General features: G+C 33.4%; 1 protein-coding gene across 1 annotated transcript in view; it reads left to right on the top strand.

Annotated features, from left to right (window-relative positions):
- Positions 1–4,234: 4,234 nt before the first annotated feature.
- The window catches only part of LOC132739989 (synaptojanin-1-like), a 50,489-nt gene continuing 42,011 nt past the window's right edge, over positions 4,235–12,712 (top strand). Inside the window, exon 1 of the mRNA XM_060727844.1 lies at positions 4,235–4,394. The gene's annotated coding sequence lies outside the window, so the exon portion shown is untranslated. The remainder of the gene's footprint in view (positions 4,395–12,712) is intronic.

Below are 12,712 nucleotides of genomic sequence, written 5' to 3' on the forward strand. Positions count from 1 at the left end.
GTAGGTTAGCTATCCACGAGACGTGCATAAAGTTGTCAGTTCCATAATACGTTTTACGTCCACGAGAGCCTAAAAATAAAGCAATTACTAATTTGACCATGAACGTAGATGGTAATCACCATTAGCAACGTCTTTAAACGAAGTTGGCTTTAAACGATATAAGGTTATTTACGATTAACGAGTAATTGACGCAAAATCGTCATTATGTAATGTTATTACGTTTGAAAGACTATTACGTAATAGTATAAGGTTAGCAAGGCCATTACTTAACAAATAAAGCATGGTCTTGAGGGCAATATGCAAGTTTACGGACTGGTTGGTCAGACTGAGGAAGGTATATGACCTGAAGCCCAGCTGAGGGTCATATACCTAACGAGGTCTAAACAACCAGTCCGTAAACTTGCATTTTGCCCGAATAAAAGGCCATGTTTCATCTGTTATATTATACCGAATCCTTTCACCCCTTTTGTTGCTGTCATTTTTACTATAACTGCCTTGCTTTCAAGTAATAATTTTATTTGTTCAGTGTGTGAAATATCTCAAAACCTAATCGGATTTTTTTTTAAATTATTTTCAATCGATGCAGCTAAAAATCATGCTTTTGTTTTTAATATTCTATTTTTGTTAATCAAATTAAATATTAAATGTTTCTAGTCAATAAACAGGACTTTAAAAATTTCACAAACTGTATAAATAAAATTTATAATTTAATTAAAGACAAATCATGATTTTTGATCAACATTAAATATATAGAGGATATTGAATGAGTGTAAGTTCAATACGAGTTGAATAAAATTCAATATTTTAATAAATTCAGTAGTGAAGTTACTTACATGAATTAATTCTATCTATCACATATCCAAAATAAAGAACGTTTAAAGTGAAAAAAGTCATAATTTAACGCTAACATTAAGCGCATCTTTACACTATGTTTGTATAATACTAATGACATCACGTCAAAATATATGCACGACCGTGCAATACAATTTTTACAGGGTCGCAAAATCGGCTGGGATGTGTGATTAATTTATATGAAGCAAATGTATTTGTCTCATGTTTTTGTATTGTAATGCAAACTGGGATATATATTTAATAAAACTTGAAACTTGAAGCATAAAAAATGATTCAGTACAAAGAATAATTAAAAACAAGTAAATATTATACCGTATTCACATACGCCCTTCTATATTTAATATGACGACATCCAGTCCATATATGAATTATAGACTAGGTAGCCGGTCTGCCTGCGATTAATGGACCGCATGACGTCATATTAAATATATAGAACGGCGTATGCAAATGAGGTATAATATTAAATTGTATTACGTTAGAAACGTCATTACTTAATGGTATTTATTTAGCAACGTCATTACATAATGGTATTACTGAATGGTATTGCGTAAGCAGGTCATTACGTAACAGTATAACGTTTGTAAGGTCATTACGTAACGGTATTACGTTAGAAAGATCATTACTAAATGGTATTACGTTAGCAAGGTAATTACGTATTGGTAAAAAGATAGCAAGGACATTTCGTAATGGTAATGCGTTAGCAAGGTCATTACGTAATGCTTATACGTTAGCAAGGTCATAACTAAATGGTATTACGTTAGCAAGGTTATTACGTAACAGTATTACGTATGCAAGGTCATTACTAAATGGTATTACGTTAGCAAGGTCATTACGTAACGGTTATACGTTAGCAAGGTCATTACTAAATGGTATTACGTTAACAAGGTCATTTCTATAATGGTATTACGTTAGCAAGGTCATTACGTAACGGTATTACGTATGCAAGGTCATTACTAAGTGGTAATACGTAAGCAAAGTCATTACAAAATGGTATTACGTTAGCAAGGTCATTACGTAACGGTATTACGTTAGCAAGTTCATAACGTAATGGTATTACGTTAGCAAGGTCATTACATAACGGTATTACTTTAGCAAGGTCATTACTAAATGGTATTACGTTAGCAAGGTCATAACTAAATGGTATTACGTTAGTAAGGCCATTACTAAATGGTATTACGTTAGCAAGGTCATTACTAAATGGTATTACGTAAGCAAGGTCATTACTAAATGGTATTACGTTAGCAAGGTCATTACGTAATGGTTATATGTTAGCAAGTTCATTACGTAATGGTATTACGTTAGCAATGTCATTACGTAATGGTTATACGTTAACTAGTTCATTACGTAATGGTATTATGTTAGCAAGGTCATTACTAAATGGTATTACGTTAGCAAGGTCATTACTAAATGGTATAACGCTAGCAATGTCATTACGTAATGGTATTACGTTAGCAGGGTCATTACGTAACGGTATTACGTTAGCAAGGTCATAACTAAATGGTATTACGTAAGCAAGGTCATTACGTAATGTTAATACGTGAACAAGGTCATTACTTAATGGTATAACGTTAGCAATATCATTACTTAATGGTATAACGTATTAATCTCCAATCTGTCAGGTCGTCTGTGCGCATGATACATGTAGTAAAAAACAGATATATAAGGAAAAATCAGGTTACTTTGTTCAAACACGCATAAATATCTCTTCACTTTTAAAGGCTAATTTTGCTTTAGAAATGCTTTTATTTTAATTTCTCAAAAAGAATTTAAGTTTGGTGTACTCTTATAGTATCCAAAAAGTTACTCATTGGATTTTTACCGAAACCATTTATTTCATCTGCTGCTATTTGGCAATCAGTATTGTTATAGTGAATATGTATTTTGTATGGAAGTCAAAATACCACATTATGTACATTTTGCCACTTTTATGACAAATTATATCACTATTTTTTTCAAGTAACAAGCATTGAACATTTCTCTGAAACACTATTTAAACATTTTAAAATTGATGTTTGCACGTAAACATTAATTTGTGTCTGAGTCATAATGTGCCTTTAAATCAATGTTTTTAATACAATTAACTCGAGGAGTGAAATTTGTCACTGCATAATTAAGACGTTGGCATAATCGTTCATATTGTGTCTTCTCTTATGACTGTCTGATCATCTGCTCGAAGGTTCCCTCTCTTTTAACAATCATTTTGGCTCTTTAGATAAATGTTCCCCTATATATTAGATCAAAATCCTTATAAAATTGTTAACCAATTATAAATAGACTGAGGATATTGAATGGAATGAGGGAAGGTTCAATGTTGAATGTTTTGAACGAGTTGAATAAAATCATATTATCCGACCTTCTGGCGAACAAAATGTTATTGAATAAATTCAGTCATGAACCTACACGAATATAATATTCTATTTATCACATTCTATGAATGAAGACTGTTTAAATTGCAAAATAATCATTTTTTTTTAAGTTCTAAAGTCTCATTTTTCATTAGCGCGCCAAAAGTGTAACGCTAACATATAGCGCGTCTTTACTCTTTACGTAATAGATTGCCGAGTGTTTTGATCTTCTTCTTCCTTTTTTGTATCATAGTCAAACATAAAAACAGTCCCGTGTTGCCACGCACCATGAAAACAGAACAAAAAGTATACAATGAACGAGCATCTGAATGATTGATATCAATTTCTCGCTTTTGTGCACTGCCTCTGTGAGTGCGGTAAAACATTTAATACTGCACATTCCGAGTTAACGCAGCGTTTGCCATGTATATCCATGTATATCATATCATTTAACTTGTAACAGCATTTTCGAACTATTAACGGACCCCAAACTATCATTACAAGAGAGGATAGTTGTGTCCTTACGCAGCAATGACGTCACGTCGAGAATATGACATGAATCAGAGGACCTGCAATATACCATTTTTCAGCAGAGTCGAAAAAGCGGCACGTGGTAAATGTGCACAATTCTTTATATTTTCTACTAGGGAACTAGAATCATTTTTTTGACAAATGCGAACACGCATCTGACAAAACACTCATCATTCGACTCACACATCAATTGCAGAGCTGGGCCTGAGACATTTTTGAATGCAACTTTGACAGTTAAGGTCAAATATGAAATTTAAATAATTGTATTTGCTCGTTTTTTTTAGTAGTCTATACTGAAATATTCTTCTTCCGATGAAAAAAAGTCGAGTTTGCTGTGACTCTTGATTGTAATTTATTTCATTCGTTGAAAATGCAGATCTAATGATAGTAAATAATGTCCTGCGCGAAAATTAACCAATCCGCTTTGACTTACAGATTCTACTCACTGAGAAGTGGTCGTAATCACATAACTAGTTTACTTACGGCATTATTACGGAGATTTTTATACACACTAACATGGCATACTTGTGCTAGCTATAATAATAACTCTGTCGTTATATAAATATTTGTGTTTTTTTTTGTTTCAATATGTGAAATTATTTATTCACTCAACAAAGGAACAATTATGCATAAACAGAAAATGTTTCGTGTAGAATTGCAATAAAGGTAAGTTTTGTACAATTACTATAAACTTAGTCACTAGGTTAAATTGATATGTTTAGGAAATAGATATCAATTCTGAGTGCATTGTTGTAGAATAATGCACGGTTTGAGTTCAAATGCGTAGTAATATAATCACGAAGGCCGATAGGCCTGAGTGATTAATTACAAAGCATTTGAACGAAAAACTTGCATTATTATACAATAATGCACGAAGAATTAATATCTATTTCCATTCTAACACGTCAAGAAAAATATAATTATTATTATAAAGTTGGACTTTATGTTGGGCGGTTAAATTTGTTTTCGCCTTAGAGTTTCAAATAGAAACGTTCTTTAAAGGCCGTTCCAGTGGGTTGAAAAAACTGTCGTTAAATCTACCGTGTGTAGAAACATTTTGAGAATAACGAATTTTGAAAACGTTGATAAAACTTTGTTTGTTTATTTTATTTCATTCTATAATTTTCCAAGCGAAATACAAATTATTAAAAGTGAAATAAATGTAAAACTTAACTCGTCTGTGACGTTAAAATAGCGTACTTGATTTTGATTGTTTTGCACGTGCTGTTTGGCGCTACATTGTGACGTCACGTAAACAACACTTTAAACGTCTGTACAGCGTTAACGACTGAATTAAAGATATTGGTGTTCGGATTTATTTTCTTAGTTAGACCATTTTCTATCATTCTAGATAGTTTTCACAACAAAATTCGACAAAAAATTGTTTTTATTTATCAGATTTTTCAAACAAAATGGCGCCCTCAATGTGAAAATACTAAGGGAGATAATAAGAACGGCGAGTGCATTGTTGCAGAATAATGCACGCTTCGGGCCTTCTTTGTCTATATAGAAAAATTTCCGATAGTGTTAGAATGTTTATTTAATATCCAACGAATATTAAACGGGATGATCCAAAATCTAAATGAGGTTAAATAAGTCATGATCGATATTCAATAACCATTAAATTATTCAAATATTACACTAGCCGTAGCTTTTGTAGAAGCGTTGCCCAATGTGTTACCGTCTCCAGTGACAGGTTGCTGTGATGACGACAAATGTACAGATAGGTACGGTGGCATAGAGATGACGAGTGTGTGTTTTTATTTATCTCGTGAGAACTAGATACTGTGCCGTGGCAACGAGTTATTTATTCGTGCGCACGAGATAATTAAGTGGTAAGCATGAGATGTTATGTCGTGGCCGCAGGTAACTTAGTTGTGGGAACGAGATAATTAGGTGATGCGTACGAGATACCATGTCGATGCCACGAGTTATTAACTCGTGCGCACGAGATGCTTTGCCGTTGCCACGAGTTTCTACGTCATGGGAACAAGAAAATAGGGTAGTGCGCATGATAAACTATGTCGTGCGCATGTGTTTCTTAGTCGTGCGCACTAGATAATTATGTGGTGCGCACCATGTACTATGTCGTGGCCACATGCTTCTAAGTCATGTACAGGAGATAATTAAGTCGTGGGCATGAGTTAGTATGAGGTGCGAATGAGATAGTAAAGTCATGCGCACATGATGATTTACAAATCAGATAACAATCTATATAATATGAACTTTAAAACTTCCTGGTTTAAGTTGTAAATGCAACATTTATCTTTGAAACTACTAAAGGCATATACTTTATGCTTGGTATATGTCTTAAGGATCATATTAGGAGATCACCATCCAAGGCCCGTAGATTATACTTTAATTTTAACTATGTTAAGTCCCTTTGTAGGCACTATCCTCTGATAGAGATTATCAGTATGTATACGTACTAACGGCCTGTTAACCATTCTCATACGATAATTTGAGAAGATATAAGCCCTTGTTTATTATATTTAATAGGAACATTGCCCACGGCCAGTAGATGACCTACATTGATGACTAAGGTCACAGGTCAAAGATCAAGTTAACCAACACGCGTCATTTAAAATTCTTGTCTGGTGAATAACTTGGTATATAATCTATTTTATAACCTAGTATGTACATTTCACCTGATCAGTAGATGACACCTTATGATATTGAGGGCATAAGGTGAAAACTCAGTGTCATAATGACGCTAAGTTTAACATTATGGTCCAATAAATAACGTTTGTATATGACACTGTGACAGGCAAGTGAAGTAGGGCCAGCATTGTATTATTGCTCATTTGTAGGTAACTAAGAAGATGCAAAGATATAATGTAATCTGATTGATCAATTATCTTGTGTCAGGCGCACGACTTAGTTACTCTTGACCATGTCATGGTATCTCGTTCGCACCACTAAATTATCTCGTGTGAAAGACTTACTGAATCGTGGCCGCGACATAGTATATCGTGTGCACAACTTAATTATCTCGTTCCCACGACTAAGTTACTCGTTCCCACGACAAAGTATCTCGTGCAAAACTCAATTATTTCGTTCCCACGACTAAGAAATTCGTGGCTATGACATAGTATCTTGTTCGCACGACTTACTAGTAGTTGCTCGTGGCCATGTAACACCGCACTTTGGGGTCAAACGCACTTTGGGGTCCGACCCCAAAGTGCGTTACGCATTTTGGTGTCAAATTTGACCCCAAAGTGCGTTACAAAGGTACATATGCAATTTTTAACATAAAACAAACGACTGCACTTTGCGGTCATAATGTTTAAATCGATAAGAATGAATTGTAGTGATATTTCAAAATAATATCTTGAAGTTGATGCCAATTATAAATATAAATAAGGAACGTAATAGACAAAATGTATTAAATTTAAGAAAATAATCCCTTAAGAAAGTCGAAAACGGCAAAACTGGAACTGTTGCTGGCTCGGTTTGATTTAGCCTGTCCATGGACGGTACTGTCAAGTGCAAACTACCGTCCACGCCCCCTAGCCCAAGCTTAACCAAAATTCAGAATTCAAACACAAAAATGGTGAAATTTTGAATTTAGAAACATCCGCAGATGTGCTCATTAGGCGGTTTACACGAACCTTCAATGTGACACGTAAGTGCCATTCGATGAAAAGCGGCTTATGGTTCCCGAGCAAAAAAAAGCATGTGCCACAAAGTGTGTGCAAAGAAAGCCGGCTGACAATAGCAGACAATAAAATATTTAATTTGTTATATCTAAAGGTTGCAATTTATTATAATTATATTTTATATTCTATAATTTGTCTCATATGTTAGTGACCTTAGAGTAAGATATAATTATATGATGCGTTTTGTATGTAATAATACATTAGATATCATATCCCTGAACTAGCGTTTTATCCCGATAGTTGTAGAGATTGCATGTCACACATATTGCCAATATAAATTCTGGATTTTCTATATTCAGTTTCTAGTTATATAAGGGAAATTACATTTCTGTATGCATTCATTATTTATAGTTTTTTTATGTTGAACGTTATAGAAAAAGACTTGCTTGCATTGAAAATAATCTAGTCTGTGTCAATCTGTTAACCACTGGGGAAAACGAAACATTTAAGATGGCTCCCAAGACGGTTGTCATATTATTAAAATTCATCATACTCATAAGTTAGATAAAATTCAATTCAAATTATGGCAGTAATTATTTTAAAACACGTATATCTTATAATTTTCGGAAAAAGCCATCTAGTCTTATTTCAAAATTGCAGCGATTTTAGTGGTACATAAAGCTGATATGTTTTGCAAAACCTAAAGTATTACCCAATTTAACATGTAAGTTTTCTTTGATCCACACTATAAACTGTCTCGTTCTGTAAAATAACTTTTACATTACATTTTAGTCCTTTCAGTTTATTTATTTGTCTTAAAACGGCGGCGCCCAAACTGGCCACTAATTAAGAATAAGTCGTTGCGGACATATAAAAGGATAATTAAGGAAAGTTTAAATTTACTAATAGTAGCAGTTACCTTCATAAAATAACAATACTGGTACCTGACAAACTTAAAAATCATGAGAATTTACGAGATAAAAAAACGAAATTCACCATAAGACATTAATTTGACTGATGTTGTTGCCGTAACGCAAATTTATTGTGATAAATTATATTTCTATTTTTCTTCTTACAAGTCATTTAGACAGAAAAACAAAATGCACTGAGATGACATTAACTGCATTTTATTGCATCCTAATCATATTTAAAATGGGTTTCAATATGACAAAAAAGCATATGGCTGACAGAACAGGATATTTATGAAAGCATATTTTATTCATTAGGAATTAAACATTTACAATTTAAGTACTATAGTAGTTTGTTAAATGGACGCAATCTTTAAGTATTTCAAGTGGAAAAGTTGAAAATCTCTTACCACATTAGCATCAAACATATTTTATTACTGCTACATCAGAATTAAAATGAAGTTTAGTAAGATTGATGTATATAAGTCTCGACGACCGGCATCTTGAACTCCACATCAAATGTTCAATGTCGCAGATAACAAACCATCAGTTCTTAGTATCTAAGCAGAACTCAGTTGACATTTTCAGAACTTTTGTACTCAAAGTCGGTTGATATGAAGCATATCGACACATTTTGGGGTCAATTTCACGATTTTGAACCCCAAAGTGCGTTTGAACCAAAATTGCGCTGTGAAATTTACCGCACTTTTGGGTCCGACCCCAAAGTGCGTTTGGCCCGAAAGTGCGGTGTTACATGGCCACGACATAGTATCTAGTGCAAACCACTTAAATATCTCGTTCCCACGACTTAGTTTCTCGTGACCAGGTTATTATATAACGTGCGCACTACTTAATTATCTTATGCACACGTCTTATTAACTCGTGGCCATCGTGCGCTCGAGAAAAAATAACCACGCAAAAATGTCAACTCTTTGTCACCGTAAAAGTCGGATGAAAAGTTTGTTGTGTGTAACTGAACATTCAAAACAGTCTTTTATGGAATTGGACCAAAGGCTTTATATTTCAATCTAATCATGTGACGTATACGTTACAATAGCAAACATCAGATATTTTGTTTTTCCATTTAAGTCAAGACTATATCTTCTATTTAATCGGTTGCTGGAAAATCCTCTCTTACATCCCGTGTTAGACAAAATGTGTGCCTTAACTGACCTTTTTCTATCGCGCTTTTTATGAATTATTTGCGTTTTTAGAATGATGTCATTTTTCCGTTATAGATAACGTTGTAAATTCATACGCTTTTATAAGAAAAAGTACTTAACAAAAATATGAAGTTTTTATAATTTCTTTTCGAAAAATAGAAAACATGTAAATAAATATGCAAGAAAAAGAATCAAGCTACGGGTATCGTCACCGACCTCAATATATAAATGTTTAGAGGAAACTTTGCACAGCCTTTTTACCGCTTTAAACAGCTACCCACGAGTTTGTACCGACAGACGTTGTAAAATCCTTTTAACGTAATAAACTGTTCGTACAAATGATCCAAATTTGAGGACTGAAGCTAAATTATAGTGTTGGAAAAGTAGATCATTTGATAATCATTTCAATCATCAAAAGACCAAGGTCCATATACGAAACTCAATTGAGACCAATTTCAAAACTTAAGATCAAACACACACATAACGTAGATAATAAAAGCTTTTGTTTATTATACAAAACGTCCACGTAACTAAATTTACACCGAGGAATGACTATTTAAGTCCAGTTGAAGCAATTCAGATAACTTTTGCAGAGTACCAAAAGTCAGTATTACGAGAAGTTATTATAACATTTCGTTATCTCGATTTTTTGGGCAGTTCCGATGACTTCGAGATAACGAGAGTCGACTGTACATTATATGTATTTAAACTGTATTTTGAGAAAGGGATATTCAAATGTGCCATCAGATGCTTATCTATGCAAAAACAAGGTGTTCAACCCTGATGACAATCATTTTATTTATTGCATTTGTAGAAGTCCACTACATTATAAAAGCTCTGAACTGTAAAGTTTTAAGACATGAAGTTTTACACAATACTCTCATATGTGTCAGTCTATATCTGTATGAAAACTAGGTAATGTTACACATCAAATATCTAAGCTTTGTAAATTTTGAGGAGGACATTCATTAACATTAATTTATTTTTGCATGCTATGTTAAGATGCATGGCCAGTTTCCCGCCGAGCTTTGTCATCTACACTGTCTTTATAAAATCATCTCTCCTTAACCGCATGTTAGATTGTGACCAAACTTCACATAAATGAATATTTGCTTGTACTCTAAAATACAAGATTTTCAAAATATATGCCAAAGTAGCTGAAAGTTCTTTAAAATGACATGTTTTAGTTAGGAACTACATGACCAAATATATATTCTTGTGGTCCTGTGGTAAAGGTATATAAAATATACCCCTAAAGTAGTTAAAATTTGAGTCCCTAATTTATAAACGTATAATCTTATCTGGAAGTACAATGCCCTGAACTTATTTTTTATTTTTTTCATGTTTCATTTCTACCGGATCCTTACGAGTATGTTTACAAATCTTGCGGCTGGGAGAAAAATCACATTATATTTGACCTTATAACTTACATATGTATAACATTGTACACGGATGTAAATGTTACTATATCACGTCACTAATCATTGTGTGTTTGCGTGATTTTTATTTAAGTATTTGATCTTCAAAGTCAAGGTCATTGATGAGTAAAGATCATGATTAATTAGATTTTTATTTAAATGTTACACCGACTTTACATCCGGCTTGTTAGTATTTTAGAGCGGGAACTTTAGGCCTAAAATATAAAAGTGTTTGTTTCCCCTTCACTTTTCGTTCAAGTAGAAGAAATAACTGCAAAAAATATATAAAATGTGAAGAAAAGTAATGCATGAAGTTTGCCGAATTGTGTAAATTCTTTGACAGACAAATATACAAAAAGAGCACCGCTAGGCGCAGCATTATATGCCCGACAGTGTTTTTTTTTTTGTAAGGATGAAGCATTTGTAAGACAAGGGAATTAGATAAAGTATTATCTCCTTCAGAAAGCAATCCTCCTTTATAACTTAAGAACCTTCATATATATACGCACCGGGTTTAACATAATATAATCAAATTTTAAGGGCATATAATAAATGTACTCAATAAAAGTGATCATCCTATGAAGTTTGACAGTTGTAAAACTGTTAACAATATTAAGGTCATTTGATATTGACCTTTGATCTTGTGACCCAAATATAGATATGGATCTTTTATTCAATATAGGCAATCATTCTATGAAGTTTGAACACTGTTAGCTAAATGGAACTTGTGTTTTGCTCCAGAAAGCACAATTTTCAATGCAAAGATCATTGTGACCCTGACCTTTGACCTTAAAATCAATAGGGGTCATGTATTGGACATGACTGTTCATCCTATAAACTTTTACAGCTGTAGGTTGATTAATACTTTCGTTATTGAGCGGAAACTGTTTCAGTTTAAAGGTAATAGTGACATTGCCCTTTAACCTTGTGACCCAAAAATCAATAGGGGAATTCGACCCGATAGTGACAATCATCCTTTAAAGTTTAAACACTGTGGGCCAAATGGAATTTAAGTTTTGCTCCAGAAACCAAAATTTTTAGTGTAAAGATCATTGTGACCTTGACCTTTTAACCTTATGAACCTAAAATCAATAGGAGTTATGTGTTTAACCTGGCTGTTCATCCTATAAAATTTTACAGCTATAGGTTGATTAATATATAAGTAATGGAACGGAAACTGTTTTCAGTTCTAAGCTGATAGTGATCTTGACCTTTGACCTTGTGACCACAAAATCAAGAGGGGTATTTTTTCTTAGATGGACTATAATCCTATGCAGTTTGAATATTTTGGGCCAACTGGAACTTAAGTTATGCTCCGGAAACTGTTTTCAGTTTTAAGGTAAAAGTGACCTTGACCTTTAACCTTGTGACCCAAAAACAAATATATGTCTTCTATCTAATATGAACAATCATCCTATGAAATTTGAATGTTGTTGGTCAAATGAAACTAATATTATGCTCTGGGAACCAAATTGCTAATGGACGGTAGGACAGACAGAAAGACGGACGGACACAAGGGGTATAGCATAATTTGCCCGACATTCTTTTGGGCACATAAAAAGGAATGAGCGCATTTAACTGCTAACCATTATATTTTAAGTTTGACTATAAACAGGACAAGATCATATTTAAGAAAATGTACGCTAGCTTGACGAACACGCACAAGCAGGTTACATGTACGCCTGGGTTTCCTGGCTTCCTGTCTCATTAAGGTTCCAATTCAAACTGACATTCGGAAAACCTTTCTTTTTACCATCAATACTAAAATCAAGTTTGGCGTTAATTCACCAAAATGGGACTCCAAATGCGTTCATTGCTTTATTATTATTATTATTATTATTCACCAGTAAAATACGTAAAACTAATAAGACATAAAGAATAAATGGTGTCAGTGAA

Source organism: Ruditapes philippinarum, unplaced genomic scaffold, assembly GCF_026571515.1.
Source record: "Ruditapes philippinarum isolate M1 unplaced genomic scaffold, ASM2657151v2 ctg4779_1_1_1_1, whole genome shotgun sequence".
In the NCBI taxonomy this organism is placed as follows: domain Eukaryota; kingdom Metazoa; phylum Mollusca; class Bivalvia; order Venerida; family Veneridae; genus Ruditapes; species Ruditapes philippinarum.